At 39.1% G+C, this 17,284-nt stretch overlaps 1 protein-coding gene across 3 annotated transcripts in view; it reads left to right on the forward strand.

The window, feature by feature from the left end:
- Palmd (palmdelphin) overlaps positions 1-17,284 on the forward strand; it is a 74,252-nt gene that overhangs the window by 1,993 nt on the left and 54,975 nt on the right. The window lies entirely within an intron of this gene.

Here is a 17,284-nt window from a genome sequence, read left to right on the forward strand (position 1 = left end):
GCACATGTCTGGAGTTTGTTTGCAGTGGGTAGAAGCCCTGGCGCACCCATATTCTCTCTCTCTCTCTCTCTCTCTCTCTCTCTCTCTCTCTCTTTCCCTCTCTGTCTGTTGCTCTCAAATAAATAAATAAGCAAAAAAATTTTTAAAAAGAAGTACCAAGTATACCATTCCATATTCCCCCTTTTGAACTGGACACATCATAGTTTAGATTCTTGTTACCTCAAGAGCACTTTAAGCTTCCTACTGAAGCAGTTCTTGGCCTGAAAAGATGGCAGCATGTAGTTGTTCAGGAAGACTAAGGTCCAATTACAAATAGTGATGAAGTGTTAAAATGCCTTAAAAGGAGTCAAAGTGGGTAGGTAGGTGCCTGTATGGACATGTGCTTTCTTGATTATTAAAAATAATAAACTACTTTTAACTTATTCTGTGTGCTCAGGAATATCCCACTACAAAGAGTTAAGCAAATCTCCAAAGATCAGAAAATAAGTATAGCTTAGAAGTAACATACTTATATAGAGATGATAGGAAAAAGTTTATAAGAACAAATTTCCATTACCCTACACTCACCAGGCTAAACTCAGTCACATTTGTCACCACCTAGAGAGAAAATGGAGCAGTGATGTGTCCATGGAAACAACATAACCCTTCTCCTCCCTCCTGAACACCCTGGGAAATGCCAGCTTTTTCTGTCCTGGACTTACCGAGAAAACCACCTCTGCTATCCTACCTCTTCCTATGCATAGTATCTAAAGTTTTGAAAGATTGTCTCATGTTTGGAAGTCATTAAAATCACCAGAATCTCTGACCAAAACTAAAACTCAGAGAGAATCTTCTCTTTTTAACAAACATTTTCCTACATGGAAATAATTTTTGTAAGCTTCAAGGACAAAATCAGAAAACATTTCCTAATGTATAAAGGCATAGCAACTCAATACTTTGAAAGAAAACATTTTTACATTATGAGATCTGTTTGATTTTTTAAATTAAAATGTGTTTCTCCAACTCTTAGCTATGAAATAAAATGAACTTCACTACTGTATTTATTCCACGTGGTTTCAACTGCATAGAAAGACATGGGAATATGCAAGCTGGAAAACTCCTGGATCTTAAAAGTCTGGAGTTTATAGACTTGCAAAAACAAAAACAAACAGTCATGGTTGTGGTACAAACTCAGATGAATTCTGAGACCTAATATCAATTTGCAAAGAACAGATTTGACTGAAGAGATGAGAGATAAGAGAGCTAGCATGTTTATTTTCAATAATGGCTTGGCTTTCACAGTTAAGAATGTGTCCATCAACTCCTTCACTCAAGGCTTGATTCAGTTTACAATCATGTGTCAAGTTTATGCATTTAAATTAAAGCAGGGAAATGAGAATCTAGAGCATTAGGACTAAGGAAGAAAGAAGGCTGTGGTTTGAGTGGAGTGGGCAAGATAGTCTGAGAGAGGGAGATGCCTGAGTGCAGACATACAGGAGGTAAGCTCTGACAGAGGTTAGATCAGAGATGCCTGTGAGCCTCCCTCCATTTGGAAATGAGCCACAGCAAGTCCTGGCACTGGAATTTGAGCACCAGAATCAGGTTTACTGGCCAAAGCTTCTCATGATGCAAAAAAAGAAGAAAGATGCTCTCACATTTCCCTGGCTCTCCACCCTATTTCTCTCCACTCCCAAAGAGTATTTTCTGAATCTGTAAATATAGGTATTTAGGGGCAGGAAGTTCTTCACATAAACAGAAATTTCCCAATGCAAAAACCAATGCAAAGCAATAACATAAAGACAGATAGGTCCTAGTTACTTCCTTAGCTCATTCATGTTCTCGGTCTCTTTTGGTTATTCTCTGAGATTACCTAACATTTGACCAAATGACAAAGGCAGGACCTGTTGTGGAATTTGTGGAGCTCAAGACATAATCAAAATGCAAATACCTTTGTTCAAAAAATACTTGAGGGCTGGAGAGATGGTTTAGCAGTTAAGGCACTTGCCTGCAAAGTCAAAGGACCCAGGTTCAACTCCCCAGGACCCATGTAAACCAAATGCACAAGGGGGTGCATGCATCTGGAGTTATTTGCACTGGCTGGAGGCCCTGGTGTGCCCATTCTCTCAATATCTCTCTCTCTCTCTCTCTCCCCCTCTCTCTATCTCTATCTCATAAATAAAAATAAAGTAAAATTAAAAACTTGAAATTTCGAATGGGTCCACCTGAGCATGATTTCTCATGTGACTTAACAAGTCACATGCCCAAGAAGCTAACCCTGTCTGTATTCCAGACCCATCATATCCCTTTCTCCCTGTTCATTCCACATGCACAAATGAAAGAGTGAAAACCAGAGCAAACCAAAGTTATTCCCTATGCCTGTTCTGGACCACCACATTATTCAGCATTCCCAGGACTTCTTAAAGTCCCAGTGGTTAAAAGAATGCAGAACACACTATTATTAACCAACATACCTTGTAGTTTAAAAAAAAAAAAAACTTCCAATTTGTCATGAGCATGAAGATGTAGCAATCTCCTAAATAAAGAGGTCCCCATGCCAGGACTTTCAAACAATAGAGCCTCTACACAGTTTTCCATTACACTGTACCAAGATTACATGTTTCTTCCAAGAGGGAAAGGTTTCTTCAAACAAATAAGTTATGCCTCATTTCTTTGCCAAACGTAATAGCCCACCCATACAGGAGACCATGTGATGAAGTATCATAATTATGATACCTCATTAAGGAAGCTGCTTTATGATGATGGGGAGGCTTTTCACATGTGTTACAGAAAGATAATGTGACTTCTCTAGATCCTCATGGACATTACTAAATGATCTAAAGAAAAATAATTTACTCCTGTGAAAAACTATGGGTAAAACAGATGATCATCTAAGCATCTAACTACAGTATAAACAAATGTAGGAGACTTCAGAGCTAATACTAAAATAGCATTTCTACTTCCACATCTCAAAGTATCATACCACCCAGATAAAATGGGAATATTTTAGATCATAAAAATGGGAGGAAAGTCATTTGTGAGGAGATTCTGTGAAAATTTACTACCTTAAGACATCCTCTCAACTCAGGACCTTGTAGGGAATATACTTTCCTAAAACAACCCTGGAGAAGTTTGAGAGGGAGATCTCTACAGTGTTTCCACAAGATGCTAGAGAGCCTGAGAGAATTCAGTCAGGCTCTGGACAGAAATCAAGACTTCCTTCTGTTCTAACCACTAACCTTTCAGTGTGTAGTTGCATCAGCGACTGCCAGTGTGAGGCAACAGTAAAATGAATTAGAACAGCATTTCCTAATCACGCTATACAACCAAGTCTAGGTCATAAAGAACATCTGTAAAGCAAAAGAATTCTGAGATTACAACCAAAATAGCAGCATCCCTATTCTTTTTTGTTTGTTTGTTTTTTGAGGTAGGGTTTCACTCTAGTCCTGGCTGACCTGGAATTCACTATGTAGTCTCAGGGTGGCCTCAAACTCATAAGGATCCTCTTATCTCTGCCTCCCGAGTGCTGGGATTAGAGGTATGTCCCACCACACCCTGATAGCATCCCTATTCCTACATAGTATTTAGTCTTCCAAACAATACAACGTTCACACACATGTTATTTGAATTTTCTTGTTTGTGATTTATAGGGCTATTGGTGGGGGGATGTTTCATATTGTATTTTCTGAGTTGGTAAGATCTTGTACTATAATCCATATCAGCCTGGAATTCCCAATGTAACCCTGGCTGACCTCAAATTTATGGCAATCCTCCTGCCTCAGTCTCCCAACTGCTGAGATTACAGGCATAAGCCACCACACCAGTCTGCCATGAATACTTTCAAAAGCAGGTGCTGGAATAGGACAGATGATTCAATGGGTAAAGTGTTTGCTGTGCAAACATGAGAACCTGAATTCAGATCCCCCAAACCCACCTAAAACCAGGCACAGCACCATACGTGCAATCCCAGTGTGCCTATGGTGAAATGGGAGTAGAGCTAGGAGAATCCCAGAAGTTTGTGGAATAGCCAGATTAGAGCTTGAAATGGTGAACAAGAGACTGCCTCAAATAAAGTGCTCTTGGCACATATGTCTTTACACATAAACCTTGGTATATGTACACACACACACATTGAGAGAGAGAGAGAGAGAGAGAGAGAGAGAGAGAGAGAGAGAGAGAGAGAAAGGAGTATTCTTTAAAACCTGGTATTACCTCTCTAGTTTATACACGGAAAGCATAAAGCCAAGAAAAATGAAGGGATTAGGTCTATGGTGGAATATGAATCTATTCTGTTTTCAGATTCTCTAAACACATCATAATAAAGTCTTTTTGTTATTTTTAAAATGTATTTTTGCTTGTGTGTGTGTGTGTGTGTGTGTGTGTGTGTGTGTGTGTGTAATGTGTTTAGTGTGGGGTATGTAGTGTATGCATATATATGTGCCCTGTGGTGCCCATACATCCCCTGTGGCGGGGGTCAGTCGCCTAGGTGTCTGAAGTTGAATGTTGAGTATCCTGTTCCAACACTCTTCCACCAGGTCTTTTTTTGAGCTGCAGGATCTTATTTTTTATTGATTTCTGAATTTGTGGGCTTGCATGATTCTCAAGTGTCTTATGCATGACTGGGGTTACAAGCACACATGACCACACCCATCTGTTTTACATGAGATCTAGAGATTTGATGTTGGGTAGTCTTGGGCCACTCAGGCCCTCATGCTTGTGAGGCCATCCAGCCCTACAATAAATTCATAGGAACATTAAAACCACTACCTTCCCCCCTCCCTCAGCAGCCCTGACTCCTGTTCATCCTTATAGCTAGAGCTTGAAGTATACAAGCAAAAGGGTCATTGATGTTTCTGCTTCACTGAATGACATTTTCTAACTTAAACCAGTTCTCTACTACCTATAGTCTCCCCATACCTACTCAGCTTTTCAGGAGTAGGAGTGAGCAAAAACAGAATATAGTGACAGTTCAAAAGCATTTGTTAGTGTTTTTAGAGTGTTGGGATGGAATCAAAGTCAATTTTTAGACCATGCAATATTCCAAGTCTTTGTTCTCATCTCGCTTCCATTATACAGTCTGTTTCCTCCAGCCAGGACTTACTAAAGTTAGGACATCTTTGCCTCTTTCACAGTTATCCTAACAACACTGATGTACCAAAAATATCATAGTAATGAGTGGATGAATTAAAAAGCATAAGCTGATGTGGGGAAGCTAATGATCATCTGGCCTGCTAACAGACTTTTTTCTCACTGGAGAGCCAGCCAATTGTGCCATCACCTGTTAATAATTCATGGGCTCATTTGTGCTTATTGTTTGACCTTCTTTGTGTTGTCATGACTCATTAGAAAAAAAAAAAACAAGGATAGACAAAGGAATAAAAGAGCAGAACATACATTGTTATATTGTATTGTAAGGTTGGGCAGAAGATGAAAATTGCAGAATAAAATGGGGTTTATAAAATGTATGCTTTGAATTCTCTTCATAAGTAGTAGTGATAACCCAATGCCAATTCCCATGGCTGCTTTAAGAATCAAGATTCTCAATACTACATGCAGAAATCATCATAGGACCCAAAGAAAGCTTAGAGGTCTCTGAGTCCACCTTCTGACTGTTGTTACTCCTGTTCACTTGCTGTGTGCACAGGTTCTCCTGGGCTACATCATTTCTGGTGTCTGGTGGACTCATACCCAACTCCAAATAAGAATAGCTCTCAACATTAAGAGTTCTCCTATTCACCCATCATGTCTCTAGCCACCAAAGCTATAAACTTCATTTTCCGATCATTAAAGTTGCCTGAAACTGTTTATAACAATAAAATTTCAGCCTCTTCCTACTTCATCCTTGAAATTCTATCCAGAAAGTTATCTCAATATGTTTATATTTGTTGGATTCAATTTCATTTTAAGTTTAATTATATTTTTAGATAGTATACAGAGATTTACCTATCTTTTGTCCTGGCATTTTCAAACATGGTTTGTTTCAGTTATATTTTATCTATCTTATCGTGGAACACTGGTTTTAGAAATATTAAGACAGTCAACTTCAAGTAAATATTCCTTCATGTATCCATTTCCATAAAATTGTAAAAGAGAGTGTTAGACTTTTTCATTGCTATGGCCAAATGCTTAAGAAAACAACTTAAGGGAGGAAAGATTGACCTCAGCTCTCAGTTTCAGAGGCTTTAGCCCACTATTGCTTGGCCAGAATGTCACTTGGGCAGAACATCATGGCAGCTGGACTGTGTAAAGTACAGTTCTTCACCTCATGGTTGAAGGAAACATAGAGAGGAAGGCACTAGAACCATGTGTAACCTCAAAGACTCACCTCCAGTGACCTACTTCCTCTAGCTGGTTCCCACTTCCTGAAGCCACACTACCTTCCAATTTAGCACTACCAGATGGAGATAGTATTAAACATGTGACCCTGTGAAAACATTTAGTATTCAAATGATAACAAGGTTTTTTGTCTAAAGAATAAAAAATCAGAAAACACCACACTTCCTATATCTTGTCTTTATTCCTTAGTTCCTTCACATATGTTACAGAAATAAACACTCAGGTCTGGCTCAGCAGTTAAGGCACTTGCCTACAAAGGCTAACAACCTGGGTTTGATTCCCCAGTACCCACTAAAATCCAGATGCACAAAGTGGTGCATGTGTCTGGAGTTCATTTATAGCAGCTGGGGGACTTGGTGTGCCCATTCTCTCTGTATGTCTCTTTTCTCTCTCTCCCCCCCACTCTCTCTCTCTCTCTCTCTCTCTCTCTCTCTCTCTCTCTCTCTCCTTGCAAATAAGTTATTTATATTGGTTTTTCAAGGTGGGGTCTCACTCTAGCACAGGTTGACCTGGAATTCACTATGTAGTCCCATACTGGCCTTGAATTCATGGAGATCCTCCTACCTGTACCTCCCAAGTATTGGGAATAAAGGCATGCGCCCCCACACCCAGCTGAAAAATTTTTTACAAGAAGAGATTAAGATAAAGGAAGAGGGGATGGAGAGATGGCTTAGCAGTTAAGTGCTTGCCTGTGAAGTCTAAGGACCCCAGTTCAAGGCTCAATTCTCCAGGACCCACGTTAGCCAGATGTACAAGGGGGCGCACGCATCTGGAGTTCGTTTGCAGTGGCTGGAGGCCCTGGCGTGCCCATTCTCTCTCTCTCTCTCTTTCTCTACCTCTCTCTCTCTCTCTCTCTCTCTCTCTCTCTCTCTGTCACTCTCAAATAAATAAATAAAAATGAACAACAACAACAACAAAAAAGATAAAGGGAGAGATGGCTTAACAGTTAAGGTGTTTGTCTGCAAAGCAAAAGGATCCATGTTCAACTCCCCAGAACCCACGAGAGCCAGATGCACAAGGTGGTACATGCATCTGGAGTTCGTTTGCAGTAGCTGGAGGCCCTGACATGCCTATCCTCTCTCTCTCTCTCTCTCTCTCTCTCTCTCTCTCTCTCTCTCTCTCTCTCTTTCTCTTTCTCCCTGTGAAATAAATAAATAAATATAAATATAATATTTTAAAAAGAGATAAAGCAAGCAAAAAGAAATAAAGAGAGATTTGGGGGAAATGAAATAAATTGAACAAATATGAGCCTTAAGTGGGCCTGACACATAGCACTTCTCAATCAATATTAGCCATTATTATCAGCATCATGATCATTACCTCCATATTTTGAAATAATTAAACCACAAAACCAGTGAGTTTCAAATATTATTTCATTTTAGTTTTTTATTTGTTTTTTTGACATTTTCATACATATATATATATATATGTATTACACTTTGACCATATGTCCCCCACATTATCATCTCTTGTCCCATATAGCCTCATTATTTCTTCTTCTTGTATCTTATTCATCACTATATCAAAGAAGAGAATGACCAGTTCCTCCTCCAGACACCTTTAACTGCCATTAATTAGCTCATTAGGTATGGAAATGGACTCCCAAGACCTTCCCTATCTATAACAGAATGTTGACTGGCCCTTTCATGTGCAGGTCTTATGCAGGTAACCACATCTGGTGTGAGTTTATGTCATGTCCAGACACAAGAGTTACACAACACTTCTCCCCATCCTTCAGCTCTTACATTCTTTCTGTAACATCCTGAGTCTGGAGGGCATATAGTCATCAGTCACTTATTTTCAGCTCTTGACCAGCTATGATCCTTTCAGTGACAACCTTCTACTGTAAAAACCAAATTAAAAAAATAAATAAATAAAAACACTTTTTTTTTCTGATAGAGGCCGAGAGTAGAACTGATTTGTGTGTATAAAGATAAATATTTAGAAGACAGTTTGAAGGTTAGGAAGATGGCTGCAAAGATAAAGGCTTTTTCTTGCAAAGCATGAAAGCCCAAGTTTGATTCCCTAGTACACATGTAAAGCCAGATGCACAAAGTGGCACATGCACCTGGAGTTTGTGGTATACCCAGGATATTTTCCTCTCTCTCTCTCTCTCTCTCTCTCTCTCTCTCTCTCTCTCTCTCTCTCTCTCTCTCCTTCTCCCCTTTTTCTAATAAATTAATTTTTTAAAGGTAAGATTCCATAGAATCCATGTAAGCCAGATGCACAAGGTGGCAAATGCATCTGGAGTTCACTTGCAGTGGCTGGAGGCCCTAGCATGCCCATTCTCTCCCTCCCTCTCTCCTTCTACCTCTCTCTTTCTCTCTCTATCTCATAAATAAATAGAAAATTTTAAAAATTAAGAAAAGCAGTCTGACAGCACTCCCATTTAGATATACAGCAATAGTAGGTTCTTTCCTTAGGGACTATATTGTCCCCATTTGACTGGTTTTAGGAAGAGGCATGCACTCTTTCTTAGGAAGCAGGCCTCAAATCCAATCATAGAGTCATTATTCACCCGCATAACTAGCCTTCATATCACTATTGCACATCCTGCATAGAGGATTGGTATAACAGAATTCAGGATTCACTGCTGAGTGGTAATGTTGATGACTTTTCTCCATCAGCAGGCTACATAGCACTATTATCAGCTAGCAACAGAAAGAGTCCATACCTCAGGCAGGCTTGATTTCTCTATGTCCTGAACCCATCACGTGTGATGTCTTCAGCAACAGGCTTTCACCTTCCAGTTCTGGTGAGCAGCCAAGAGCCATGCTAAAAGCTCATATTTACTTGGGTGCCTCAGAGGCTTCTCACTGAAAAGTAGCCCATGCCTGGCCCTTATATTATTGTTTGATAGTTCATGGCTACTAGGAGGAGCATTATCCATCTGGGTATGACACCATCATTTATTTTCTATTTTTTACACAGTAGCAATGGTACCAATGTTATTTTCTAAGTTTTGTTTTTTAGTGCTAGAGATTGAAACTGGCCCTCAAACATACTAGGCAAGCAATTTGCTTTTTAATAATCAACCCCACTTCCTAGACTTTCCTCTCCAAATACACCACTCTTTGGATAAGCACAACTCACTGTACAATGTTGCCAGCAATTAACTAATAAACTCACCAGGCCTCAAATATCCATAAGTTATCTTTATCTTTCCTCTAAAATTTGAGGCATTTGCCATTTTGAGTATTCTATATCTTTCCACTTTGTCCCCAATTCCAAGAAGATTGTATGGTAATAATTTTCTGTCATGTCTATAAACTTTTCTTCTCCCTAAAATGAAGCCATTAGAAAATTGGAAGACTAAAGTTCTAGGGCTGAAGAAATGGCTTAGCAGTTAAGGCACTTGCCTGCAAAGCCTAATGACTCAGGTATCCATTGAAAGTCATTAAAGCCAAATGCACAAAGTAATACATGTGTCTGAAGTTCATTTGCAGTGATTAGAGGCCTTGATGTATCCATTCTTTCTCTCTATCTCTCTCTAACTCTCTCTTTATCTCCTCTTTCTCTCTCACTCCTTGCAAATATTTTTTTTAAAAGTTCTAGGCCTGATGTAGTGATACATGCTCTTAATACAACCACTTGGGAGGCAGAGGCAGGAGGACTTCCATGAGTTCAAGGCCATCCTGACAATAGTGAATTCCAGGTCAGCCTGGGCTAGAGCAAAACTCTACCTCACAAAAGCTATATATATATATATATATATATATATATATATATATATATATATACACATATATACATCTGGAGTTCACTTGCAGTGGCTGGAAGCCCTGGTGTGCCCATTCTCACTCTCTCTCTCCGCCTCTCTCTCTCTCTGGCTCTAGTAAATAAATAAAAAATTTATAAAAGTTCTTTCTTAGAAGACTTACTTCTTCTTAGAACATCAACCTATCTACCAGTAGATTTCCTCCACCCTTCCCATGATCAAGACTTTCTTCTTAAAAACAGGATAACAAAATGAAAATAGAATTGTCCTGTTTTATCTCTGGCCCTTAGGCGAGGGCCTTAACCTCTGAGTCATTTCTCCAGCCCCTTCTCTGGCCCTCAGTACCTGCACACAGTGTGTACAGCAGTGGTCTGCAAGCCTTCATCACTTTGTTGTCAGCATAAACTCACACACTCCTCAGTGGTTTTTATGTGTTCCCCCATCTACACATCATCCCGGATGTTCACCTTACTGACATCATTACAAATAAAATGCCACCCTCTTATCTGTACCTTTAGTGATGTGAGGTCATTGGAAAGGTCACAGTTAGATACTAAACTACTACACTTGTTTATTTGTTCATGGTAGTTCCCTTATTTTCTTTTCTGAGATTGCGTGTGTGTGTGTGTGTGTGTGTGTGTGTGTGTGTGTTTTCATTTATAAATTCTCTATATTCCATGATCTGTCCTCCTTTATTAGATGTTTGTTCTGTTTTCAATAAACCTTTTCCAGTGCAGAGGTCAAGCCCAGGGGCTCATGCAGGCTGGGCAAGTATTCTTACCCCCACCCCACCTCAAGAATTTTAAGAACTTGTTCCAAGATTTTTTTAAAGTCTATTTTCACTAAATGCTAAGAAACTTCTTACTGTGGTTAGAATTTTTCTCTAGGAAATATGTGTCCTTACATGTCTTCTTTTTCAAAGTCACCATTATTAGCCAGGCATGGTGGCACACGCCTTTAATCCCAGCATTCAGGAGGCAGAAGTAGGAGAGGTAGAATTTGCTGTGAGTTTGAGGCCAGCATGAGACTACATAGTAAATTCCAGGTAAGCCTGGGCTAGAGTGAAACCCTACCTCACAAAAATAAATAAATAAATAAAAATAAAGAAGAAGAAAAAGTTATCATTACTTACATAGCATCAGCCAGCTGGACACGTGTTGGTCATACTTAAATTCAAATAATCACCTTCTGCTATTGTTCTTTTTCAGATGCTAGGAAAGAAAGTATTAGTAAAGCCAGTCACAAAGTCATAAGATAACTCAGATTCTAATCAAATCTCCCATCATTGCATTAACTTGCCTCTTCCAATTTCTTCAGTTGGTTTAGAAAATTTTCTTTGGTAGATATAAAACTTCTAGTGTAATTCAAGACTATTCTGTGTTTTTCTTTTATTTTTCTGACCATAAAATATGTATTAAGGTATACTTTAAGGAATATATTGAAATTGCTTCATATTGCCAAAAAATCTGCTTTTCTTCATTGTATCTAAATTTTAAAATTGAAAACATGCTGCCAACAATGCTTTTCCGTGTGTGTGTGTGTGTGTGTGTGTGTGTGTGTGTCTGTCTACAATGAACAAGAAAAAAGAGCCAAGGGCTGCAATACAGAGCACCTGATGACTAGTCTTGGCTCTGCTTCTAAATACCCTTGTAAACAAGTCACTTTACCTGTCATATGTAAAATGAATGATTTAGACCATATGAGAGCAGAACTGCTTTGAACTTACAATATCACAACACAGTGATTGTTCTGACTTCCTCCTTAAAATGAGTTTATCTGAAATGACACATGTTCCTCTCAGTCACGTGACCTGCCGAAGTCACTAAGTTATAAATAATACCCTGAGCCCAAACTAAACTTGCATGTGAAAGTTTCTACTTGTTATGTATAAGTGGTTCACAAAGGAAGTCCTTAGCTTTTCTTCTCTTTTCATGAAAATACCCCTGATCTTGCTCTCATCCATCCCTCCCAAAATCCCCCATCTTTATCTCCAGCTTGACTCATTTCTCTGCATCTCACACTCCAACTATCTAACACATAGCTACACCAAATTGTCCCAAGGGCACCTCAAAATTGCTATGAATTCCAAACTGGTTTTCCTTCACCCAAACCACCTGTTTCCCTGAGTAATTCTGTTCTCCTGTTACACTATATTCCATTTCCTCTGTTCCTTTTTCATCTGTATGTCATCGGGTGTCAGGTCTGGACAACTTTAACTCCTCACTCTCTTGGGCATCCTCTCTGCTCCTCCAGTCTAAGCATCTGTGGCCTTTTGTCCTATTATAGTAGCCTAACCACATTTCCCCAACTTCTTAAAAATGTGATTTTTAACTATGTCATTCTTTTCTCCCCTTAAACCTTTCATTGCTCCCTATCACACTCAGCACATAAATAAGTTCCAATTAAATATTATCTGTTAGGAATCTAGCCTCATCCTGTTATTCTTAGTTTAATTCTCCCTGGATGGAAATTTAGATTACAGATTTGCCCTTCCAATAATGTCCCAATGTTCTGGTTCCATACTGAACTCTTGTGTGCCCTTCCCGCCCTGCCCCAGCATCAGCAGCTACTCAACATGCCCTCTCAGATGCTGTTCCAAAGCCTCTTGTAATTATGTCAGCTACAACCAAACTTTCCCTGTCACTTCTCAACCTCATAGGTTTCTTGTGCCCAAGTAATGGTCTGTATCACTATAACTCAGACTACAGTTACACACACAAATGATTTTCTTTATGAGAAAGTAAGATTTTAGAGAAAATATCTCCTTTTGAATTTTTCTTTTTAGGTAGGGTCTTCCTCTAGCCCAGGCTAACCTGGAATTCACTATGTAGCCTCGCGATAACCTCAAACTCATGGTAATCCTCCTACCTCTGACTCCTGAGTGCTGGGATTAAAGGTGTGCACCACTAAGCCTGGCATTTATGAATAATTTTTAAGTATCTTATTTTTATTTATTTATGTGAGAGAGGGAAAGAGGCAGAGAGAGAGAGAGAGAGAGAGAGAGAGAGAGAGAGAGAATGAGCATGTCAGGGCTTCCAGCCACTGCAAATGAACTTCAGATGCATTGCCACTTTGTGCATCTGGCTTACATGGGTCCTGGGAAATCCAACCAAGGTTATTTGGCTAAGCCATCTCTCCAGCCCTATGAATAATTTTTAAACACTGAAAACCCCTTAAAGTGAACATGACTATAACATTGATATGAGTCCCTAAGTATTGGAAAAAATAGTAAATAATTTAGGGTAGGTGCTTGTTTGACAGAACTAAGCATATGTGAATATTAACTAACTGTTAATAGCATCTCCAAAGTGCTTTCTTAATAATGTGCTTACTTCCTCAAGTAGTCATATCTTTATGTCATAAATGGCCCTAATGGCTTTCTGTTGCCCAAAGTGAACAGTTAATTTTCAAAATATGAGGCAGTCTTTTCCTGACTTGGAATTTGTGTATCTCAACTCCTAAAAAAGGGTAAACAAGACAGCAAAAAATCCAAGCAGCTTGTTCCTGAACAAAAAGCCCAGCTGAACAAGGGTGGTTGAACACTGATGAAGTAATCGACAATAAAGGTTACTCAGAGTAATCACAATAATAAATGTCTGGTGTGCTAAGTCACAGGAGCTGTCTATGGAAGTATTGTAGATCCTGTAGACATTTGGAGAAGCAGTGAGATTTCACATCTATTCATGCAAGTTTGGGAAGTTGGAATATGTGTGTGTGTGTGTGTGTGTATGTATGTATGTGTGTATATATATATATATATACATACATATATATATACATACATACACATATATACATATATACATACATATATATATATATATGTATGTGTGTGTGTATGTATATATATGTGTGTGTATATATATATTCCTATCAAGCAGCAAAGGAATAATAGCTTACTGCTTATTAATGTGAGGAAAAAATACTATTTAAAATAGGACCAAATCTACATTATGAAATTACCTTCCCACCCACCTAGATTGATAGAAGCAAGGCATCATCAACATTGCCTCCAAGTGACAAAACACTGGAACTACTTAGCAACACTTGCATAAACCCAATGTTGCCAAAACACTTCAAAGATCCTGCTTTTACCCACTGTTTCCACTACCTGATTACTAACCCCAAGATAAAATCTGCCCAAACCAGCAGCCAACTCGGGTTGGGAAGCATTGCTAGGCTCAGCAGTCACTGCCCACTGCACATCCTGTGGACCGCTCTGCAGGCTACTCCTGTGGAAGTGTGGTAACTGTGGTACCACACCTACGAAACTAAACATGTGTTCCCTTTAATGATGGGTCCTCTCCTTCCTCCCACTCCTGGTGCTGCCTTCAAGACTCAATGTTTTAGAATGAGATAAGAGGATCTGGGACTTGCTTAATTTCCCACTCAAATAAATCTACAGTAATTTGACCAAAAATGTGGTGGTTTATCTCAAATTTCCTGGATTCAGATCCTGCCTCTACAACTCTGAGAATTTAGGGAGTTAATCCCTCCAAAACTTCCATTTCCTCTTTCATAAAATGAAAATTATTATGGTATCTATTTGTTGTTATAACTAAGTGAGGGAGTGCCTGTAAGTACTTAAGAAAATGTTTGATGCAAACAAAGTTTACAAACATTTGCTGAATAACAGTGGAGAAATGGCTTGCAGAGATGTCTAGAGTTTTTCTAAGTAATGACTAAATTTTATTCCTAAAAAAGTGATTACAAAAGCCTATGCTGGCTGACTAGGGCTTAGTGGTTAGCTAGTCCAGCAGGAGTCAATGACAAATCTTGTCTCGAGAATAATCAGGAGGCCAGAACTGAGGAAGAAATCCAGCACTGAACCTCTGTCCTTATATGTACAGCTGCACAAGGTACATTTGCATATATGTGCACATCGCATGCACAGATGTATGCACAACTCAACTAACTAAACTTTTAAAACAGGAATGAAGAGATGGCTCAGCAGTTAAAATTATTTGCTTGCAAATCCTGATGGCCTAGGTTTTATTCCCCAGAACTCACATAAAGCCAGATGTACAAAGTGGCACATGCATCTAAAGTTCATTTGCAGTGGCAAGAGAAAGCCATGGAGAGTCCATTCTCCTCTCTCTCTTTCTTTCCTATTCAAGTAAATAAAAAATTTTAAATAATTTTTTTGAAGAAAGAAAAAGAAAAGCCATACTTAGTGGCCATGTAATCCCAGTACTCAGGAAGTACTAGCAGGAGGAAGAGAAATTCAAGGTCACCCCTGGCTACATCATCAGCTTGAGGCCAGCCTGGACTACCTGATACTCTGTCTCAAAAAAAAAAAAAAAAATTAAGTCATGCTGTGTGGGGGTTGGAAAGATGGCTCAGCAGCTAAAGTGTTTGCTTTCAAAGCCTAATGGCCTGGGTCTGATTCCCCAGTACCTAGTACATGAAGCTGGACTTCATTTGCAGTGGCAAGAGGCTATGGAGTGCCCATACTCATTCATTTATTCATTCATTCATTCTCTCTCTCTCTCTCTCTCTCTCTCTCTCTCTCTCTCTCTCTCTCTCTCTCTATCTCTCCCTTTCTCCTTGAAAATAAATTAAAATATCTTTTAAAAGTTATGCTGGGCCTGGGGAAATAGCTTAGCAGTTAAAGGCACTCATTTCTAAAGCCTGATTGCCTGGGTTCATTTCCCCAGTACCCATGTAATAGCCAGATGCACAAAATGGCACATGTGTCTAGAGTTCATTTACAGTAGCAGAATGCCCTGATGCACCTATACTCACTCTCTCTTTCTCTCTCTCTCTTTCTCTCTCTCTCTCTCTATCTATCTTTCTCTCTGTGTGTGTCTCAAATAAATAAAGAAATATATTTTTTAAAAATAAAATGAAAATTAAAGGTGATGCTAATGGTATTCCTTTTACCTACAAAGGGAAATGCACCATAAAGTTGGAGAACAATGTGTTGTTTTTCTTCAACACATGCACCTGAACTTACTCATCTAAAATCTTCAAAGGAACCACATCACATCAGGAAGCTGTGTTACTTTTTTTAATAATGCTGCCAAATTCTTTTGGAACTCTTCCTCCTAAATTATCTTCTTGATCTGCTTCAAATTCTCTTAGATGCCTTCATGGGCAACAAAATTTTATGCATTGGGAGTTTACAATTTTGAAAGTAGATTCAAAACTAACTCTTATTAATTGGAAAAAAGGGATTCAGTGGAGGAGAAATTCAGGAGGGAGATAAAAGAAGGTGGTCAGAGGGAATTATGATCATGGTATATTGTCTATATGTACAGAAGTTGTCAGTTAAAAGTTTTTAGCAAATTTACTCATGAGTAAGATGGAGGATAATGTGACATCTGTGGGGTTTTTTAATGTGAGAAGATGATGACATATTTTATTTATTTTATTGGTCTGGCTAGTGAAAAGTCACAGTTCCAGTCAGGAATGTCTAAGTCACTGGAGCCCACTAGAAGCAGTGTGTGAATGAGCATGTTGCTTTGTGTGTGAAAGAGCTATGTGTTTAGTTACTGAATTTTATTGAACGAATGTGTCCCGAGTGCTGGGAACATTCACGTATACTAGCTCATCTCATGTTTATATCTGAAGAGACGGCAGCTCTCAGTTTCCCCATTCTATAGAGGAGGTCACTGAGACACAGAGCTGATAAGTGGAGAAGCCTGAAATCAAACCAAGATTGTCCAGTATGTAGGCTGTATTTTCTTTGCTATAATTTAATTATTTGTGTACAGAGATAAAGAGGAGGAGAGAAGGAGAGAGTACGCCAGGGCATCTCGCCACTGCAAATGAACTCCAAATGCATGCACCACTTTGTGCATTTGGTTTTACATGGGTTCTGGGGATTTGAGCCCAAGCCATCAAGCTTTGTATGCAAGCACCTTTAACTACTGAGCAATCTCTCCAACCCCAATATATGCTATATCTTGTAGAAAATATAACCCTTATTAGTGATTCTGTTTTTCTTCTGTGGGGTGGGTTGTTTGTTTTAAAGTGTTGTATTTAAGCTTGCTGAAGAATAGTATACCTCCCTGGGAGTTCGTTTTTACCTTAGCTAATGTAAAGAAACATAATCTCAACTCCCTTTTTCTATTGTCTGCTAGTCCCAGGAGGAGGAAACAGCCTGCTTTCTAGCTTCCTACATCTCTAAGGACCCAACTCCTAGGCTATCCTGTTTTCCACATGTGCAGGCCTTTCAAAAAACCCAGCAGCTTCTTTGACCTGTGCCAGAACAATCTCTTTCTCACAGAGCCTCCTCAGGCCTGTTTCAAA

Source organism: Jaculus jaculus, chromosome 19 (genome assembly GCF_020740685.1).
Source record: "Jaculus jaculus isolate mJacJac1 chromosome 19, mJacJac1.mat.Y.cur, whole genome shotgun sequence".
Classification (NCBI taxonomy): domain Eukaryota; kingdom Metazoa; phylum Chordata; class Mammalia; order Rodentia; family Dipodidae; genus Jaculus; species Jaculus jaculus.